This window comes from Periophthalmus magnuspinnatus, chromosome 5 (genome assembly GCF_009829125.3).
Source record: "Periophthalmus magnuspinnatus isolate fPerMag1 chromosome 5, fPerMag1.2.pri, whole genome shotgun sequence".
NCBI classification, from domain to species: Eukaryota; Metazoa; Chordata; class Actinopteri; order Gobiiformes; family Gobiidae; genus Periophthalmus; species Periophthalmus magnuspinnatus.
Window position 1 is genome coordinate 6,698,222 of NC_047130.1, and position 20,368 is coordinate 6,718,589.

A 20,368-nucleotide genomic window follows, 5' to 3' on the forward strand; every position below is an offset into this window, starting at 1 on the left:
GCTGATATTCTATTCCACAGTCTTGTCCTAATAAATCCCTCCAGAACCTGCAGCTCCTCCGACATTCTGCAGCTCGGATCATCACCAGGACTCCCACCATTTAACACATCGGCCCCACTCTCCAAAAAACTTCCCAGAAACGTCTCCTCACCACATTCAAAGCTATTCATAACCTTGCTCCACAATACTCCTTTGATCTCCTTCACATTACCACTCCCTCTTGCTGTCTCCGCTCCTCCTCCTCCCCCTCTTCTTCTCTCTAGCTCTGTTTCCTTTGCTTGTCTCGTCACCTCTCGTCTGCTGTGGAACCCCCAACCGACCTCCGCAACATCGATTCCCTCCCTCTCGACAAATCACGACTCAAAACTCACTTGTTCGGACAATCCTACACCATAAAACCTACATTGGATTGTTTTATGTGTAACTTGATCTGTACATTGTCCCTAAGTGTTTTGAAAGCCAGTTATAAATAAATTGATTGATTAAATTTATGGAGACAAGCAGATCATGCCAACCAGCCAAGTTACAGGTCAGGTCTATGGAGGAGGGAGCCTGCGCACAGTAAGAATTCAGGTTTTTGAACTCATTTAAGGCATAAAAACTACTATACTTGATAATTGCAAGATCAATACGCTTAACACCATTTTACATTTTCCCTAAGTGTTTTGAAAGCCAGTTATAAATAAATTGATTGATTAAACTTATGGCAACGAGCAGGTCATGCCAACCAGCCAAATTACAGGTCAGGTCTATGGAGAAGGGAGCCTGCGCACAGTAAGAATTCAGGTTTTTGAACTCATTTAAAGCATAAAACTACTATACTTGATAAATGCAAGATCAATATGCTTAAAGCCATTTTACATTTGCCAAAGGGAAGAAAATGTTTGGGGGAAATAATAATTACTTGTCCAATGAGGTTCATCTGATCTTCCGTTAATGTATTTTTCACAGTATAAGTTCGCTAATTGGTCAAAATGACAAGCTTACACATAACAAGACAAACGGATATGTGTTGTTTATAGAGAAATATGTCACTAATTTCACTCGCAATTTGCGTCAAGGAAAAAAACACATCTATAGAAAGTCCACGCTGGGTCAACGCAACAGCACTTACGCTATTGTCGATTCAAAAAGTGCTATCCTGAAGTACGGTAAAAATGGCTTAGTAGAAAATGCCTCTTCTTACAATAATCAAGTGCAAACAACAAAGCAGAGATGGCTCTTCACTCACTTAGCCACCTCTAACCCTACAGGGACAACCTCGGTCACTACTGCGACCGACTCCTGGATCCATATTCCCTTCACGGCATCGACAAAAAAAAGATTTCAGACTGAGATGTTGACTTAACAGGAGGAGGCAGACCGTGCATTTTCCTGGTGGTCTTATGGGACCCTGGCTTTCTCACTGTGCCTATATATGATTGGTAATGGTCCCTATATGTGCTGCTATAGGCTTTGGGTTGTTAGTGCAGATTGCATGGGGAAATTGAAAAGGCCTTCTTTTCGCTCTGCCTGAGGTGAAATAATTGCTTTCTGTCTTACGCCCGCTATTCTGATGTGTCTGAACAGTCCATTAGGTTTGATTAAAGTTGATTTGGTGGAAAAGTACATTCAAGAGAGTTTTAGGTGCAGTATCTGATTTTTATCGGCTTAAAGATGTAAAAACAGAACGAGTTCAGTTTAAAGGGCCTGTATTACGCTGTTTTCTGATCTGTGTTATAAAGTTTCCTCATCACAAATAATCCTGGAGTTGTGTTTTGTTTCATTCACAAATGTTTAACACAGAAGCTCTGCATGTTTAGGTTGAGTTATTCTCTCAAACAGAAAACAGTCTGTTCCACCTTGTGATGTCATGTGGTAATACAGGAAGTGCTCAACTGTGTTTTTAAGCTCCATACACCTTCACTAGAATCATTTGGATAATTTCAGCCCTGGAATTATCAATCTCTACTGAACTAAAGGTAAAAGGTAGACGTTAACTTGAAAACTACCACTTCATGACATCACAAGGTGGAACAGAGCATTTTGAGTTTTAAAGATACAGACAGACTAATAATAAAATGTTTCTCAGACATGTGTGAATGAAACAAAACACAACTCCAGGTACATTTTTGAGGACGTAACAACATTGTAACGTGGCTTAAACCTCACAAGAATTAATTTTGTGTATTACAGGACTTTAAATGGTCTTTAATGGTCCAAAGTTATTCCTCACCTAACTTATGCATTGTAGGCATCATAATTATCAACCAGGATGAGTTTATAAGCACTTTCCACAACTTTCAGAGACCAAAGTGGAGTTTTGTAGTCACAGTGAAGCTAACAACTCGCATGCTAATCGGCACTTCCTGACTTTAAAACACTTACTAATTAGATAATGACCTCAAGAGTTGCTTATACAATATATATGTACTACAAAAAGACCAATTTTGCTCAGATATATGTGGAAAAAAACAGAGACTGCAGCTTTAAAGGAAAAATGACTTGTCTTCTGTGGGGAAATTCAAGGACAGAACTCCTATCTAATCTTTCTCTACATTTGCATTCCAGCCATAATGTTGAAAACAAAACAAAGTGTGCATTATGTGAGATGGTTAGATGCATTTAAAAGGATGGAGTGCCACCTTCGTCGTATTTGCATAACTGTTTTATATGGCTTAATGTCTTCATAAAGTGTTTTCAAAGCAGATTGTAGCCAGGTTTGTCCAATCTGATACAAAACATATTAGCAAATGAGACAGGGGTAACATTGGTTGAAATAAAAAATACAAAGCAAAGAACAGCTTATAGGGTGACCAACTCAGATTGTAGAAAAAGGGGGATGTGTTGTTGAATGTGGCAGGGCATGGAGGAACAGACTTGGGAAATTTAAGTAAGTTCATATATAATAATGTGATTTTTAGATTTATCAGTCGTAACACAAAGAGAAATTGGAATAGCAATAAATGCCAACATATAACCTTGAAAGCCAGTACACCTAAAAAGTTTTAATTTATTTGCAACAAACAAATAAAAATAAAAATAAAAATCGTGTTTTCTGCCTAAATATCAGTTTTATATGATTCATGCAGCATCAAAAACGAGAGGCATTTTCTAAATACTGTAACTGCGGTTGGATTCTTTGCCTTGAATGTTCCACAGCACTTATTTATCCATCCATTTTCTTCCGCTTTTCCGGGGCCAGGTCATGGGAGCAGCACTCTAAGCAGTGACTCCCAGACTTCCCTCACCCCAGCCACGTCCTCCAGCTCCTCCAGTGGGACCCCAAGGCGTTCCCAGGCCAGCCGAGAGACATAGTCCCTCCAGCGTGTCCTGGGTCTTCCCCGAGGCCTCCTCCCGCTTTTATTGAATGAAATATGGTTTATTAGGGGTGTACAAGTATTACAAAAATGCTGTCATGAAAAATACAATGAATCCACTTTAGAATGTTAAGAAAGATATGGGTTTTTGTGCTAGAATACATTAGGTCTATACTTTATCCATGGGTCAGTGTTGATAGTATAGAAATAATTGTTTGAAATAATTGGGATTTCAACTAAAAAACTAATTATTGGTCGGTTGTCACATTTTTATATGGCTCTTTTCCACCTTCAAGGCACTCAAATCGCTTTACATCAAGAAACCACTTACCCATTCTCACACACATTCATACAACAGTGTACACAGACACTGGGGGCGAGGTGGGTTTAGTGTCTAGTCCAAGGTCATGATGGCAGGATTCATCCATGAGAGCTGGAATTGCACCACAAACTTAACTAGGTCAATGGAACTGATCACTCTACCAATGGTGTTTATGTCGAGAGCGGGATTCAAACTGCCAACCTTCCGATCAGTGAACAGACACTCTTTAAACTGATTTACTATCCTCCTTATTCAGTCAATCAACCAGTCAATTAATGTGTATTTACAAGGGCCTTTTACAAGAGTCAAGGTGACCAAAATGCATGCTAATAAAGTTTTACATCGTACATCACATTACTGTCACACCATAATTTTAATTGCTATAAAAAATACAATGAAAAAGGCTTGCCTCTCCACAGATCCAACCTTCACCAACGCAATCTACAAACAATCCACACTATAACTTAATGCCCATGTAAGAAACACACCTAAGCCAATATATCATCACCACTTTTCCATATCTTCCCTTTTAAACCATCCCTTGATCTGCTCTAAAACAAACATAAAACTAAAATGATAAAACGCTCGGCAGAAAAACAAGAAGTGAAATAATCAATATATCTATAAGCGTAATGATGTGTGTGAACCTTGCATGCACTCCTCCCACGGGACCCAGCCAACCATTCCATTTTAGGGCCACGCACGGCACGCTCCAAGTCCGCATTCATCATCGAGTGAATGGGAGGTTACAGACCCAGGGAAATCTCTAAACCATGCATTACATCCACTCACATAGAAAACATATGGAAAGATTAGATACATTTTACACTAGAGTACACGTAGTCAATATACAGTAGTGTTAGTATATACAGATAGTGCACATATGCATTTACATACCCTGTTTATGGTACACAAACACAGCAGAAGGCAAACATAGGACCCAAAACAAATAACTGCAGCTGCGAGGCACATAATGACACCCCGTTGGTTCACTATGACAGTAATAGGCCTCCAAACAGCACTGGGATATTATGGCCAGTTGAACCATCACTGCATGGACAGCAATTAATGCTGAGATTTGCACAAGAATTTGCATTTTCAAAAGGGCTTAGCTAAGGCTGATAATAAATGTATATTCACATATGCTGTTATTGCTTTATCTGAGGAGTAGCTTTGTTAGACAAGGGTCTGTATGTTCCATCTATACATCCATTGACACATGAGACATGTATTCCCCTCAGCATGTCCTGGGTCTTGTCCCGGGCCTCCTCCCAGTGGGACATACCTGGAATATCTCCACAGGGAGGCGTCCATCCAGGAGGCATTCAGAACAGATGCCTGGGCCACCTCAGCTGGCTCCTCTCGTGGAGGAGCAGGGCTCTACCCCGGGCTTCTCCTGTGTGACTTTGCTCCTTACTCCACCTCTAAGGAAGAGCCTGCAGGGGAGTCACCCTGCGGAGGAAACTTATTTCAACTGCTTGAATCCACGGGATTATCTTTTCAGTCATTACCCAAAGCTCATGACCATAGGTGAAGGAAGGAACATAGATTGAGCAGTAAATGGAGAGCTTTGCCTTTCAACTCCTTTCGACTCAGCTGCTTCTTCACCGAAACCTTTCGATACAGCGACCACATCACTGCTGACGCTGCAACTATCCACTTATCAACCTCACGCTCCAGCCTCCCTGACTCATGAACGAGACCTCGAGATACTTGAACTCCTCCACTTGAGGCAGGGACTCTCCACCGCCTGGAGAGGGCGCCCCCTTTTTCCAGACAAAAACCTTGAATTTGGAGGTGCTGATTCTCATCCCTCTATATGTACTTTAATCAAATTTACATTATAACGTCCCCTCATGACAAAAACATACCTGGAATTGTATTTTACTTCATCCTGAAAGTTACAGTAATCCTCTTCACTACATCATCATTTTCTACATCTCTACATCTCTTCTCTACATTTTCTCAAGATTGTTACGTCAAAGATCGAAAACCTGGATGTTTCTCGCTTGTTTTTAAGTCTGGAAACACCACCAGACTGAGCATTTATGCATTTGAATTGTGTATAGTACATCTTAGAATAATGTTTATTTTTACGTTTCTGTTTTTACTTGTTTTGATTTTTTACTCCCACTCTTGCCAGCAGATATTTCCCAAACAAAGGCAGTATTTAACTTCTACAAGAAATATCAATGCAAGGGCAGTCAAAGTAGACACTGCCCAAACATCACCCAAACACTACTGAAGCGAGTTCCCTTTCCTTTTGTATATTTCAACATCGTTTTACTTCACGCAACATTTTCTTACAGAATCTGATCCGCTTACATAGATTCACTCGGAAATCCCACCTAGAGAGAAGTACTCAGTCAGAGAAGCAGCCTGGCTCATCCCTCTCATATGACACACGAGGCACTGACAGAACCACTTGATAGGTATGGTAATTGGTGCCAGTCTGATGTCGGCCTTGATTCTTCAGGAGGAGGGGAGATAAATAAGCCCCTTTTAATGAGAATAAAAGTCATGCTGAGCTCGTACGGCAGAGCTTAAACTGCACACACCTCGGCCCTGTGGGATTACACCTGTGCACCATTCAAAGGCAGGTAAAGGCAGACTGAGTGACGAGGTTATACTGTGTAATCCGATACAGCTAGACTTATATCTATGCGTTCTGAGTGGCAGAGCAAGATACGGTTTATTATGGGAGTAGCCTATTGCGATTATTTATGTTTTGATTTGTTGTATTGTGGTTTTAATGTCTTTCTTATTCTGTAAAGCACTTTGAATTACTTTGTTCGAATTGTGCTGTACATATAAACTTGCCTTGCTTTACCTTAGGGTATACCACTTGATTTGGGGTCTTTCGTGTCAACCTGGATTTAACTAAGCAAACAGGTTGTGGTTGCTGCAGTTGGTCTGGTCTTGGTTCAGCAACAGTCTGTGCTCAAAGAATGAGGTCAGCTGACACCTGAATATACTGAATGACCAGGTTATTCCATCAATGGATTTTTTCTTCCCTGATGGCACGGGCAGATTCCAAGATGACAATGCCAGGATTAATCGTGTTCAAATTGTGACAGAGTGGTTCAGGAGCATGAGACATCATTTTCACACATGGATTGTCCACCACAGAGTCCAGACCTTAACCTCATTGAGAATCTTTGGGATGTGCTGGAGAAGGCTTTGTGCAGCGTCAGACTCAATGCAAGATCTCGATGAAAATTTAATGCAACACTGGATGTAAATAAATCGTGTGACATTACAGAAGCGAAATTGAAACAATGCCACAGCAAATGTGTGTCGTAATTAAAGCTAAAGGCAGTCCAGTCCAATGAAATATTAGAGTATGTGACTTTCTTTTTTTTGTTGGTGACTTTTTTTTGTGGCCAAGCAGTGTATCTGTAAAAACAAAAAAAAGAAAAAAAATTAACAGTATGTCTATATGTAAATTATATAGCTCAAATATGAACAAAAACATTGCAAAAAAAATACAAAATTATTATAAATGATAGATAGATTCCCCGTTTGAAAAATCAGGTCACATCCCTCCATTCGTTTTTTTAAAGTGACCTCTATGCAAAGATGGAGATAGCATGAAGCATTTGTCACATCTCCCATACAAACTTCAAAATACAAATGTAAAAAAGAGCTACCATATATCAAACATTTAAATAAAATAATACAAATTGTTGGAGCACTGTACCTTTCTTCCCAGTCCTATCCTCGCACCAAGAGGTACTTGTCCAACAAAAGAGCAAACAGAAAAAGAAAAATGGTGGACAGGTTTCTAAAATTGTTGCAGGTTGCACTAAAACCCAAATGGACAGTGAGTGGCACTTAGAGACCTTCAAAGACAGACACGCAGCCACAGAGACAGCTTAAGGAGAGAGAGATCCAGTGACCGATTGTTTGTGTCTCATCCTTTAGTCCAGTGGCACCGGACTCAATCAAATCCTCCTCATTCCTGACCATCCATTAGCCCTGCGAGGAGGGACCTTGTTTCACTCCCTCAATTAAATGCACAGCTGCACATAATTAACGAGCGTTTTGTCCACAGATCAATAAACTGCCTGTTCATTAAAAGTCCCTTCGCAGCTCCAGTGCAGACTACAGCGGCCAGAGGAGAGGGAGGGAGGAGGGAGGTGGAAGATCTGCTGCTAGCATTGTTGAGCCAGTGGGAAAAAGTGGTTTCAAATTTAAAAAAAGCAAATTGTTAGGTAAGAGGTGGGGACAGAGGGGATTTTAGTTGATTTGGCTTTTCAAGTTTGACACTGAGTAGTAGTTGTTGTTGTTGGTGGTTGTCTAGAGTCCAATTAGCATCATAATGCATTGGATTTAGTGCCTTTTAAGACACCCAAAGCACTTTATAATGCTTTATTTATTCATTCAGTACTGGTAAACCACTATTGTAGCCACTACTACCCTCGATTAGAGATAGATTGATATATCCGTTGGGCGATAAACTGGGGCTGATAGTTTTACTTTTACTTTTGAGTACATTGGCTATCGGCCTTGAATCTCCAACTGAGACCAATAATTTGTTATGGGTGCCCAGCTGCCTATAGAATACATATACAGCTTTATTTGAATTCTTTAGTACAAAGATATAAGTGCACAAAATGTGACTACAGCGCCCTCTTATACGTAAAAAAGCTGTGAGTGAGTTTGTAGTGAATTAAAATTGCATCATTTTGGGGAAATAATCTGCTCTACACATCAGCCAAAAAATATTGGTAGAACTATTGTATTTTCCGGACTATACGTCGCTCTGGAGTATAGGTCGCACCAGCCAAAAAATGTGTAATAATGAAGAAAAAAACATAAATAAGTGAACTATAAGTTGCATTTTTGGGGGAAATTTATTTTACAAAATCCGAGACAAAGAACATTTTATCTTTAAAGTGAACTGAATACATGTCTGGTATGTTAACGTAAGATTAACAGTTAATCTGTAACTAAAGCATAAAATACAAGCTAACAAGTTTACTCTCGATCTCACTCCAAATCACCAAATCCATTGAATCCTCGGTGTCGCTTCTTAACAACTCCACCAACTCTCTTCTATGTGGCTGTCATGAGACTCAGCAGAGTATGATTTTCTTTTAGGGGGCATTTTTGTTCAGTCTTTCTCTTTTAAATTACCGTAATGATGAAATTTTTGATTTTCAATGGTAAAGGAGTAGGAGATACTGGTACACAAGCTTAGAGTTCCCTCACGCAATTGTCAGTGTGACAGTAATGAAGATGTGAAATTATATATTTTGATAATTTCACATATAAATTTCATCTGAGTATAAGTCGAACCCTGGCCAAACTATGAAAAAAGTGCGACTTATAGTCTGGAAAATACGATAAGTGACCATCAGTTTCGCTGGACCAATCTGCACCATCATCCCCTCCTCTCACATTGCCTAGAATGAAAGAGGATACATGATTGGTGGTGGAAGTGTCTTGCCTAAAGACACAACAACAGTTTCCGCTAGAGGCCCTGCTGTCCAACTGTGGCACCCAGTATTCCCGGTGGTACCACTCTGTGCCATCACCAACCACCACCATTAACTATCACTTACGCACACACCCGATTTTTTTTGTCTTTTTGCTGACAATTATTTTTAACTGCATCGTGCATGTAAAACCCAACTTTCCATCAATTCTCACAGCTCCGTTCTTTACCAACCAACACCTTCATAGATGCTGGTACACAAAAACAACCTTCCATGCTGCATTTTTGTGAAGAAATGTAGATCAATACACACAACGGGAGCGGGATTTGAACATGAAGCGTGGCCGACTGCAAGCCAGATGCTATTGGCTAACACACAAAACGATTACCAGATCTGAGTCACAGTTTTAGGCAGTGTAATGATCAGTGCGCTCCCTGACTGCGCCTCTCACCTCTCCCATCTGCCACGGACACAGAAACTACGGAGGAGGATAACAGGGTTTCAACATGGCCGACACATAACGCACACTGCTTTATTGTGTATATGAGATTATCTGAAGCCATGGCTATATAATGTCTGCTGTGTTCTGCAGGATTTAGGTCTCAGACAGTATTACGAAGAATACTGAAGTACACTGAATACCTCAATTAAAGGGCCTGTACACAGTTTTTGCCTATATGAGCAACATTTGTCATGCCCCAGTACAGAAATAGTATATAAGCAACTCTTGAGGTCAAAATATGTCCGCTCTGTCCACTTTGCATCTAATTATAAAACGTTTTATTGTCCCAGGATGAGGAAGTGCACTGTTAGCATGCTAGTCGCTGTGATGGCAAAAGTCCACCCTTGTTGTTGAAAGTTGTGAAAAGCGCCAATTAACTCATTGCAGGGAAAATTAGGGTGCTAGGAATGCCTAAAGTAAGTGAGGAATAACTTAAGTATCACTGCAAACCATTTAAAAAGTACAGAGCCCCGTATAGGACATTTGCAAAATAAAATATTAATGTGTGGCCACAAGATAATATCATATTCCCACACGATATTATCTTGAGAGAACGACTTAATTATCACAAGGGAACAAGATATTATTTTTATTTTTTAAGTTAAATATTTTGTGCGCTTGTGAAAATGTATAGAAATAGTATAGTTCCTTCAAGGTAATATCTCGTTTCTTCAAGGTAATTATGTCGTTCCCTCAAGAAAATATATTTTTTATTTTTAAATTTGTAAATATTATTCCTTTCAGTCATTTGCGGGGCTGTGTAAAAATGAACTCGTTTTTTAAGACAGTAAAAATCAGGTAAAAAGTAGTTTGTTACCTGCTCTATGGTCCAAACAGAGTACTGTGTTCCGAATACTTTGAACGCTTTCATGCCAAGTTGGATTATTTTAAAGTAAAAATCCAAAAATGCTTTTAGCTGTTTGTGAAACCTCAGGCTTATTCATACATGTGTATAATCAGAACGCTAGATTTGTAGATTTCTATGTAACCAGAATGCATACTGAAATGAACTCCCATTCCTCTCACTGGAATGTCTGCATGTTTTCTTCATAACTGAAATGGATTATTTTGAAACCAATGATTGCACTTTTGTATTTATCTACATTTCTGACTCATATTTTGTGTATCTGATATTGTATTAAGTATAGCAGTTGAAGCCCAGTTGTTCGGTAACCCTTGCAAGAACAAATTTCCCACAATATTTGGCACAACAGGGCTAACCTCCTCTGTGTATTGCCCTCAGAAAACCCAGATGTTCCCGGCATATTACTGGAAGTGGATTGCGTTCTTGATAAATATTTGCTTTATCTGTTAGTTTGAGAGGCGGACATTTTCAAGAAGCAATTTTTCGTCGCTCCACACTTGGTCAGTTTGTGGCATAGATAGATTCCCGCTTGAAACATCTGCCCACATCTCTTCATTCAGTTCTGTAAAATTACCTCTTTGAATTCCTCTATGCAAAAATTGATTTCCTTAGTGCTACACAACATATCAAAACCACAATTTGAGTAGGTACAATTATCAAATTATTTAGGTAATACTCTCATTGGAAGAAGAAACGAACTCTGAAAGTGAAGTTCAACAATAAATCAACTGATTTTGCTGCTTAACTTTATAAATGATCATAATAGCATTGTCTGCTCTTCCTATTACTTTTTTCTTGGGGCAATTTTAGTTCAAACAATATTTGCAGCTTTTTGTTCAAAATCTTTCAAAAGTGGGTGAACCTGACCCGCCTCCTGTGGTCACTGCAATTCCAAGTACTACATGTCATCACATAAGATTGCTCTCATTACAGTCAGGTGTTTCTGATTCTAAACACCTGACTCCAGAGGCGGAGTTTGAAGTGTGGTTACCTGTAAGACCAGGGATTGGCAACCTTTAACACCCAAAGAGCCATTTGGAACCAGTTTCCATGGAAAAAAAACAAAAAAAAAAACAACAAAAAACACTGAGCCGCAAGTACTTTTTGACAATTGAAATGAAGATAACACTGTATATTGTTTTATTTTTATTATTTTTTTTTTACCTTTACACTTTGTATAAACAACTATAGTGTGTTACTTTTGAAATCCATGAAGTGCTACAGAGACTTCTGCTCCTGAACCTCGCACAGTGTCTGCAAATCGGGGCTGTACGAAGTCACTTTCATCTTTACACAGGACTGTAGCTGTCGTCTGTGAGGCGTGAGTGCTGTTTGTTTTTAATATAGTTCATGGTGGAGAATAGCTGCTCACACACTTATGTGGATCTGAAAATTGGCAGGACTCCAAATGCATATTTCTCGATAAATGCACAGCGTTTTGGCGGGTATACCAGCTTCTGCGAGTGTGACGCTTATTTTGAGCAATAAAAAAATCATAAAATATAGTTTTGTTTTAATATTTCAAGATCACAATAATCTTCCAATTTAAACTACATTAAAAAATGAACTAACACAAATAAAATACACTTCAATTAAATACTTTTTTTAAATTTTTTTTTTTTTTTTTACACGGTTGTAGGTGGAGTTTAAGTGTTTTAATGGATATTTTAGACCTCTACAAACATGTTCTGAAATCTATGGAATTCTTGCATTAGTTTAGTATCTCAGATCCTCCAAATGATGTGGACTCTGAACAGACCAGAATCCTAGTTTTTAAACATAAATGTACATCTAATCGCAGCACGTGTCCAATCACAATTTACTGTAAAACCGTGCGGCTGTAGTCTTCCTGTTTCCTAATGAGCTAAATGTGCTCCGCATCTCCTTCAATGGACTAATGAATGTTGCAGAAAGAGTCGAGTCCCCAGCTCCCAGTGCGATGATTTGTGCCAGTCTCTTGGATTAGCTGACATATGGAGCCACACGAGTACACCAGCGCCGGCAAACCGAGCAGAAACTATGACATATCCACTCACAAATATGAAAACAGATGAAACAAAATGATCTTACTCCCGTACGCCACAAATCATGGATAAATTGCGTACTTGACGGAGGACTGGAGAAATTGCATAACAGTCTGCAACAAATAACAGCTTGCAAAGTTTTGTTGAATAAATACATTTGGACACTTCTGAAGTCCAAATGTCTTACTCAGTGATTATTGCCTCGGCCAGAAAATCTGCGTTTTACAAAATGTTTCCACAAAATGTTTCATCAGAAAAAAAAAAAAAGTTTTAGCTGGTTAGACTGATTTGAACTACTGTGGTTTAGGGAGGTTTTTTGCATAAACCTTATCTGGAAGAAAGGTGCAGTACGGAACTTTTCTGGTGCCTGTCTCCACAGAGAAGTTATTGCTTTGCCTAGATGGTTCCACAGTATGGCATTAAACCTATCTATCTCTATGGACATAAGTAAACGATGCCACAAGACCAAGTTTGAAATCATGTCTGTGGAGAGGGGAGCCTGCTCACGTTAAAAATACTTACGTGTAAGTTTCAGCATTAAGACAAGTGATTGAATAAATGCAAGATAGATAAGTTTAATGCCATACTGTGGAATTTTCCAGGCAAAGCAATAACAGAGCAGGTGGCATTAGACTAGAGTAGACTAGCTTTTGTCTCTAGAAGGAAAACTAGTACACCAGTCAAGTACACAATTTAATAAATGAATATATCTTTAAGAACCAACTATTAAACACAATAATAAAACACCATTTTGTTTAGCTCTTGGCCAAAAAATACATTCCAATTTTATCTCATAGTTTGGCCGGGGGTGCGACTTATACTCGTGCGATCTAAATGTGAAATATATGTTTTTTTCTTCATTATTATGCATGTTTTTGGTTGGTGCGACTTATACTCTGGTGCAACGTATACTCAGATGCGATTTATATGTGAAATATATGTTTTTTTCTTCATTATTATGCATTTTTTTGCTGGTGTGACTTATACTTCGGCAAATACTGTGCTTTTGTTCTACCTACATCTCGTCTTGAGTTCAACCCCGGCTGGACTAGTTTATCTCAGGTCTAAACCCAGTTAAGTCCTGCTTAAATCTGGGAAATCTGAGTTAAGCCCTGTATTTCATCCTGACTAGTTCTCAATTTGTTTATACACATTCTCAACGAACAGAAAAAGACAGTTATCCATACCTAAGGGGACCTCTCGGATGCATATACCCGTATTGTATCTATATCCTCAGGTCTCCTCAATGTGTGTTCATTGTAAACCGTGTGACAGCTGCCTGGCTACCCTCCAGCTTCCTTGACCGCCACATACAGCACTAGCTTGATCTATAGCTGACTGCCCATTGGCCCTCTGTACACTACATAGCCCGTAGCAAAGGCCAATGCAGTTCATCTGATTGTTATGAAAACGTGCCAAAGTGTGTGTACGTGTGTATGGAAGCAGTCATTCTTGGGTTTTGATCAGAGCTGAAGGATTTAAAGCTAGTAATGCCTTATCCTGGCCTGGTACCAATGACACACTTTTGGGACATCTTTGAACTCGGATAGGCAAGGAAAAACATGTTTTATCCACTTTTTGTATCTGGGGACCTTGCTTTGAACTTTGTCTCAGTTCTGTAGATGTAAAAGTACTGTTAGCAAATGTTGCATAGCAGCTATAGTAGTTAAAGCATGTCAAGGTAATGGTTTTTAAAAGCATTTGTTGAGGAATTGTGAAGATGTATTTGGAGTTTATAATAGGCTACAATAAGCAGTGTGAATATGAGCAGATCAAAGGAAAAAAAAACTGTAATGGTTTATTTAACAAAATGCATGGATGGATGTTTATGTTAGGGATGACTGAAAAAAATTGTCTGATGAATTTTACATTTCCAAATAACACAACATGTCTTAAGCTGTTGTTTACGGTCTTTTTAAATACATATATAAATAAAAAAATAAACAAATAAAAACAGAAAAACAATAAAAACAACAACTGCAACTACAAAAAAAAAATATTTTTTTTGTATTAATTTATTGTTTAACAAAAAAGAAGCTGCAGTACAGTATCAGTACTGCAACTCAATGGTTTGTTATTAACAAAATATATATATATAAAAAAAAAAAAAAAAAAAAAAACGACTGTTAAATTTATTTACAATTAGCCACATTATTCCGTACCATTTAAATTTGAAGTAAATGTACTCTTAAATGAACAATCAGCAAAAAAAATAAAAAATAAATAAATAAAAATAAATAAATACATTTTAAAAATTGCAGATAAATCCAGTGGTCTTAGTTTTGGATATATTTGACAATGTTTTAAAGAAATGAAAAACAAACAAACAAAAATAAACAAAAACTACAAAAAAAGAAAGAAAATAAATAAAAAATGATGAACTATTATGAATTTACTGTTTTACCAAAAAAACAAACAAAAAAACAAAAACACAGACATACTCAGCACCGCAACTCAATGGTCTGTTATTAACAAAATCCAACGGAAAAGAGTCACATTTATTTACAATTTTAGCGACATTATTTGGTAAATGTATTCTCAAATGATCAATCCCAGAATAAATAAATAAATAAAAATAAATGAAATAAAATCAAACCAGTAGTCATAAATAGTTTTGGATATCTTTAATGATGATTTGAAGAAAAAAAAAACCTACCATAAACTGAAACAAGCCATCAAAGACTTTTATCAGCTTTAAATGTATTTTTTGTATTAATTTCACTATCACTAAAAATAAGACCATGATTACTACCCAGAAGAGCAGAAGAGGCGTCTTTTGCCGGTTTGAGACCTAATCATGTCAATTTGTCCTGGGGGCAGCCTTGAAGCCCTGTGCTGCCGACGTGTCCTTGAGCCTGACACTGAACCCCTGCTGCTCCTGACCGCTCATCACTCCACCTGTCAGCTCTGGACTAACTGTTAACACCGCACCTGTCTGTAGAATCAAACGCTTCGCCCGGAGGAACTGAATGATGGGATTTTTACTCTGTCTGTTCCAATGCTACATGATCAAATGCATTAGCAGCAGTGTTAATATCATTGACTGATATGTTTTATCATATTATTTGGTAAGGTGATATTTTTGTAGATGACAAAAATAAAAAAAATAAATTTAAAAATGTAAAAAATCTGTCATGACAAAAAAAAGAAAAAATCAGAAAAAATAAAAATAAATAAATAAATAACCAGAAAGTGTCAAAAATATTCACTCACGCAAAATTTTCCATCATCAAAACCAAATCATGTACTCAGCGTCCGAGTATTTTTACATATACAGCCCCTGAGGCATTATAATATAATTTAAGTAATTTTAGTTCAATTGCATACTCTTTTGTTTAAATTATTCAAATATTCAGTCAATGGATGCATTCACACATATGCACACATTTAACATCAAAATTTGGAGTAGCCTAGACCAGGACTAGTGTTGTCACGATACTAAAATTTCAAACTTGACTTCCATACTAAGGAATACATTTATTTGACAAAAGAATGTGACTTTCAACAATATTACCATGTAGTGTTATATCTACTGTTTGTAATGTAGGTATGTTCCACAGTGGTCCATGGGTGTATGCTAGTCTATGTGGACTTATACTTGTTCTGCTCATCTTAAAGATATTCAGAAGAGATTCATTTCTGTCCTGTGAATGTGACTTTTTTAGTATCGATAATTGCTCAAATTAACATCTCATTTCGATATTAGTTTTAGTACCGATCAGCATCTGATTTTCGAGACTTTTAATGACCCTAACCAGGACTAGAAAAACATAAATCAGGAGTAGAACAGGGCAAGAGGTTCATATCTGTCCTGTGAATGTGACTTTTTCAGTATCGATACTTGCTCAAATTGATATCTCGTTTCGATATTAGTTTTAGTATCAATTAGCATCTGATTTTTTATATTTTTGACGACGCTAACCAGGACTAGAAAAGTATAATTCGGGATTAGAACAGGGTAAGAGAGATTCATTTCTGTTCTGCGAATATGACTTTTTTTAGTATCGATACTTGCTCAAATTAATATCTCGTTTTGATATTAGTTTTAGTATTCATAATTGCTGAAAAGAATATCTTATTTTGACACTAGTTTTAGCATTGATTAGCATCTGATTTTCGATGCTTTTGACCTACCCAGGACTAGAAAAAAAAACATAAATCAGGATTAGAAAATGACAGGAGAGATTCAATTCTGTCCCACGAATGTGATTTTTTGGTATCAATAACTGCTCAAAAGTATCTTGTTTTGCCACTAGTTTACCATCGATTAGCATCTGATTTTTGATACTTTTGACAACCCTAACCAGGACCAGAAGAGCATAAACCAGGATTAGAACAGGGCCAAACCAAGTAATCAACTAACCCTAAATTAAAATGCGCAGTCAAAGTGAACTCTGATTTGTAGCTTCGCAATCACACGCACGTCTTGTTCAAGCCAAATAAGCTCTGGCTAATTCCTGTAAGATTTGTACCGGCAGTGCTGTATTCCTCCGGGCACAGGCAGCAGCAGCAAACATCACCCTTGGTAATATCAGATTATAGCACGCACTACATTCAATTACAAGTGATGGCAGATGGTGTAAACAAAATCAAACACACATAATCTCGGAGATTGGATCCTTCAGTTCGATATTAACCCTAATATCCAAAGGGCTGACACAGGACTAGACATATTAAGACGGGGACATAAGCTGATGATTTAGCAGTTTTGAGAAGTGGGCTAATCCAGTGCATTGGGAATAGAAGATGTGGAAAAAAAAAAAGGGATGCAATCGAAATCCCAATTTGAATTCCCGGTCAAATCGTAAAACCTATTTCTTTTTTCATATAATAGCATTTTCTTATCCGAACGTCCACACTATACCCTCCCTAGGGCGCTATTTAGGGGTCACTCCATTTTTAGCGGTGTCCGAATGTCCAGCTGGTGAAAAATTAGCGCATGCAAAATTTCCCACAGTGCACCATGAAAAGTAATGGGCATCAGTGGTCAGTAGACTGGTTAATATAGACCATAATGCAATGCAAGAGTTGGGAAAACAACAGTGAACAGCGACAGGTCTTTAACGGGACATAACACGAGGGAATGAAAGCAGATAGAAACGCTGGTTTATCGCACCGTTGATCCTCGATTATGAATAAAACACACAATAAAACACACACAAACAAAGCGTTGTTGTGTAAAGTTGCTAGTATCAACAGCTTATCTTGGTTTGAACAGTTGTAAGAGTGAGAATTTCCACATTTCAGACAACTATAAAAGAAAATCCAGTGTGTTTATTTGAGATCCAGCTTGACGAAAACATGTATGGTTATTATTGGTCCGTAAATTTCAATTTTTTTTTAGTTTTGCTGACTTTTTTCACCCAGACGGCAGAGTCACGTGACCCGAAAGTAGTGGCCTGTGAGTGAGTGCACTATATAGTCGACTAGAGAGTGCAGGGCTGTGTAGTGAATGAGGGGTTAGGGGCCAGGGTGGACATTCAGACACAGCCACTGTCTTTTGTATGGGAAAAACACACGCAATGCTAACCCTGTTCTGAAAAGTACGGTATTCTTGTTGTTTTCGTTCATATTTCTACTTTCAAACATATTTAAGTGCGTAGAAAACCCAATATTCAAATCTGCACAATTGCAATAGAAAAAAACAGGTTGGCAATCACATATATTTTGTTATTTTCCCTAAAAAATATGCTGTAAAACTATGGCGAGGACAGAATACTGAATGGAAAACACTCAAATGAAAAGCCTCCTGTCTCTCCATAACTTGACTAGCAGGCACATTTTAATAGGAAGTGTTAATTAGTCATAATCTAACTGCAGCGGGGCGCGTATGCATACAAATACAGAAAGCTATTACTCATTCACATGACGTTGCAAAGTAAAATGTCAACAGCTTATTTGTGCTTCAAAAGAGGAACCCATGCTTTTATGCTGCGAGGGCAAGCTGTTAAGTGCAGTGAGTGACCCCGGTGAGCTTGGCTTGGTCAGAACTACCTCAACTGGAGGATTTTTGTCCAGAGGAAATCTACGCAGGTACAGGGAGAATAATGCAAACTCTACACAGACAGGCCGAGACAAGAGCGTGCTAGCCCCAGTGCAGCTAATGTTATTGTTGTTGTCAAATAAAGGTACGGTATGTAACTTTCTGGAGGAGGAACATCACCTGCACAAGCGTATGGAATAGGAAATTAAATATGCCGTCATTTGACTATCTTTAAGCTGAGGGCGTAGATAGAAATCGAGGGTGCAGTAGACAGAAATAGAGGGCGCAGTAACTACAAGTGTGCGGTGAAAACGTGAAAATGAGCGTAAAACCTGTGACAGAGCGAGCTCGTGCCTGACAACGCCCGGTGTTGGCGTCTCCGCGCACTGCTTACCCTCTAGTGCCCTTTCTCTTTCTGTCTCTTTCTGCCTGCGCCCACTCGTTTTTCTTTTCTTCAACCAGCAACCGCTCAGTTATTTCCTTCTTCAACGAGAAATACGTCATCAAAACAAGACTTGAACGGACGATCACAGATTTAGAGAGTTCGAGTCGACTTGGACCGTCACGAACAACCCAAATGTACGTTTATTCTTTACTGCAGAATTTGTCATTTTACATCTGTGCAATTTAATAACAGCGTCCGACTGACAAATCTGAACAAAAAAAAAACATTAGCAGTATCACATTTTGACATAACACTATCTCAAAATCATATGACAGTTTCACGAAATTGCGTCATAGTTTCACGGTAAAACATGATCCAAAATTATCATGAAATTACGTGATTTGTAAAACAGGAAATACAGTAGAGGGTCTATCCACTTTTGTGCGTTTGTATGATGAGACAGGCTGTGCTACTGATGTTGGCACGACTTGTAGTAGTAGTAGAAGGTGCTATTACACGTATGATTTATTTATTGACGGCGTGGTCTTTGGTCAACGGTAGACGGTCGTTTTCCATCTATGTGCTCTAAACGTAAAGATAGTCAAATGACGCCATAATTAAAACCATACTTGGGAACATTCAGCGTGGAGATAGATACGTTATGATATGCTATTCTGTGGAAAATTATAGCAAAAGGAACAACATTTCCATAGAAACAAGCAGGAAGAGCTCTCCAAATAAGGTTTGCGGACAAGCAAGCCCACTCAGAGTAAGGACGCATGTTTTTCTCGGTGCAATAAACCCAACCGGAATCTTTTAGTCAAAAAAAAAAAGTTACAATCTGATTCTCTGCACTACAACACGGAGCCTCTACAAACTTCCCCTTCACAGCGTCTCTTCAAACTCCCCCATAGACTTTATACGCGCGCACGTTTTCTCCAAATGCCTCTCGTGTCGGGGCGGTAGACGATGGCGTAGCATATTAAACAGGCGGTCAGGTGACTAATGGTTATTGTAACTCATTTCTACATGATTAAAATAGAGACGCGCTGTGGACCTTATTACCTCATTCCCCTCAGCATATGCAAATAACCCACTCACCATCGCTCACTCATCGACCTTGCTGCCACTCTACGCGAAAGATTGCTCTCGGGTCCTTGGGGTTGCCTTTAGTACATCACCGCGCATCGGTCTCGTCGTTTCCGTGGCGACTGTCGGATTTCTGAAAAAAAAAGAAGATAAAATGAATTGTAGTGTCCGTTGAAATAAACACATTGCGTAGTTGGTTTGTTATAAGGGGTATAAGTGGAGAGGTGGATATAGGAGGTAGGAAGAGGAGGAGGGGAAGATATCGAGGGAGTAATTTGCTAATGGAACATAGAAATAGTGTGTAGAACTATCACAGGGAAGTAAAAAAAAGAAAAAAAAAGAAGGGATCTGTCTGTCTATGAGGGTCCAGTAAGCTAGAGGGCAGTAGCGAAAGTGGTTTTAGAAAAAATGGCGTCATTAAATGTCATTTTCATCTCAGGTGTAAAGGGTATAGAGAA

General features: G+C 38.5%; 1 protein-coding gene across 1 annotated transcript in view; it reads right to left on the reverse strand.

The window, feature by feature from the left end:
- The window catches only part of LOC117370831 (cadherin-22), a 257,026-nt gene extending 236,983 nt beyond the window's left edge, over positions 1 to 20,043 (reverse strand). Inside the window, exon 1 of the mRNA XM_055221940.1 lies at positions 19,923 to 20,043. The gene's annotated coding sequence lies outside the window, so the exon portion shown is untranslated. The remainder of the gene's footprint in view (positions 1 to 19,922) is intronic.
- Between the last annotated feature and the right edge of the window lie 325 nt (positions 20,044 to 20,368).